The sequence below is a fragment of the Poecilia reticulata genome, linkage group LG6 (assembly GCF_000633615.1).
Source record: "Poecilia reticulata strain Guanapo linkage group LG6, Guppy_female_1.0+MT, whole genome shotgun sequence".
Taxonomy (NCBI): Eukaryota; Metazoa; Chordata; class Actinopteri; order Cyprinodontiformes; family Poeciliidae; genus Poecilia; species Poecilia reticulata.
In genome coordinates this window covers 7,516,233-7,518,721 of record NC_024336.1, presented here as the reverse complement: position 1 = coordinate 7,518,721, position 2,489 = coordinate 7,516,233, and positions in this window count along the sequence as shown.

Below are 2,489 nucleotides of genomic sequence, written 5' to 3'. Positions count from 1 at the left end.
TATCTACTTTTACTTGTTACATTTTATTTGTTTCTGTCACAGTTTTTTTTACTATTGTACGGTGTCCTTGAGTGCCAGAAAGGCGCCTTTGAAATAAAATGTATTATTATTATTATTATTATTATTTACTTTAGTTTTCTTGTTTATTCTTGTTCTTCATTCATTTCCATTTAGTTTCCTTTGATTAGTATTATCCTCTCTTGGTTTATTGCTATGTCCACTTTCCTGTTTCTAGATTTATTTGATCATTTATTGACGCTATTTACCACCAGTAATATTCACTCATCACCTGCTGCGCCGCCTAATCGTCATGTTTTTCACTTCATGTGTTGATTTTTCTCTTTTCAGCGTCGGATTCTCTGTTTTTATGCCATAATTCACATCTAGTTCGTCGCTCCGTTTTATGTCCCGTTTCTCCTGTTTCAGAGTTTTGCGCAATGTGTGCGTCTTTTTTTTTTAAAGCCCCTAAGGTGCAGGGCGGTCGGGAAGCGTATCGATGGGGAAAAGGCAGACTGACATAAACCTTTTAAAACAATGGAAACAATTTCTGCATTCTGATTATTGAAATTTAAAAGTGCTGTTTTGTTCYATCACCCCCGTTTCATACCGGACCACTTACAGCACCGGTGTTAATGCTATAAAATGAACGCTCTCTATCGTGGTATCACCCATGGAGGGATTTCTTTATTTCTTTATTTAAATGGGTTCATTTTTCAAACGGATACACAGTGAGGGTATCGTGATTTTAGCTACCAGTAGCAGGAGAACGGAGCTGCGCCAAGAAGCTAACAAACGCTTAATAGAAGAAGAGCTGCCATCGATACCGTTGCAGCCAAACATGATTTAATGCTACACAATACAGTTTAACCAAGTTGCTCAAAGTCTAAACTGGCATTGTTGTACATTTAAGGTGGAAAGTTTACCTTCGACCAAACGCCCCCCAAAGGAATCCCAGCGGCTCCCTTTTGTAAAAATGTCTGCCAGCGCCCCCTGCCATCCTATGAACGCCCACTGGGGGGCGGTACTGCCCACGTTGAGAACCGCTACTCTAGACAATCGTGACAGCAGTGTGTGTAGCTCCCACCATGACAATTTAGCTGACTTTAGAATTTCCTGTGGTTTATTTTGGTCATAATTTTTTACATTTAGTGTTGATGTGTGTGATAGGCATGTCTATCAAACAATTATAGAAATATGGAACAAATCGTGTCCCGTATTGGCTCAATATGGTGTGCAACATTTAACAGCCAAATAGGGGACGATTTTGTATTTTACTGGACGGGTGGCAACCCCAGGACTACACCAAGTTACTACTTACTGGTTATTAGTTTTACTATAGGTTTTTGTTACTAGAACACACTGACAAGGTTTCATAACAAAAATTACTGAATACAAGTGTTTGTCGAAAGTTGAGTTTATCGGAAAATAACCATCACTAAAATAATAAATACTGGTTTGTTACCCTAAACGTCCTATCTCCAGCCACCCACATGCAAGCTCACACCAACAAACAATAACAAACTGCAGAGCTTTTATTGATGTCAAAGCCATTCCAGAGGAAGGCATAAGGGATCTGCTCTATGCTAGCAATGTGTGAACACTGCAGTGATTGAAATTACATCAGTACTATGGATACAGTATAATGCCTTCCCTCAAGGTGAATCAAAGGCCTATTACCAGCCATAGTCTTCTCCAGATAATTCTATATGGATGTTATTTATTTACAACTATTAGTACAAATTGTCACATAACATTGGAAACCAGGCAGCTGGTCAGCTTTATAGTGCCTAAGCATTTTTTGCTGGCGCTCTTAAAGATAGGGTTATGGGTGAAGAACATGTGGAAATACTTAAAGAACTCAGCCAGCCAGCTGAAGTTTGACTTCAAATGGATGTTCCAAATGTACAATGACATGATCTATCAAATTAGTTACAAAGTGGCTTAAGGACAACAAAGTCAATGTTTTGAAGGGTTCATCACATTCAAAATCTGTGAATAGAGCTAATAAACTGTTTAGAAGCAAATTTGACTCCATGTTTAGTGGATAGTACCTGTAAAGTACGCTCTATGACCAGGATGTGCAGAATGAAGATGTACGTCATTAAAACATACTGGAAAAAACAAGAACTTTGGAAAAAATGTTGCCATCACTATTGTTGTAAAATGTGCACACTTTATGAAAATGGTCAGTTTATATAACAGAACAGTATGTTTGTCCGAAGACCCCTTATGATGAACACAAACTTTGGACTTCGTTTTCCCTCACCCGGACGCGGGTTACCGGGGCCCCACTCTGGCCTGGAGGTGGGGCACGATGGCGAGCGCCTGGTGGCCGGGCTTTTACACACAGAGCCCGGCCAGGCTCAGCCCGAAGAGGAGACGTGGGTCCCCCTTCTGATGGGCTCACCATCTGTCCGAAGGGCCAAAGGGGTCGGGTGCATTGTGCTATGGGCGGCAGCCGAGGGAGGGGACCCTGGCGGTCTGATCCT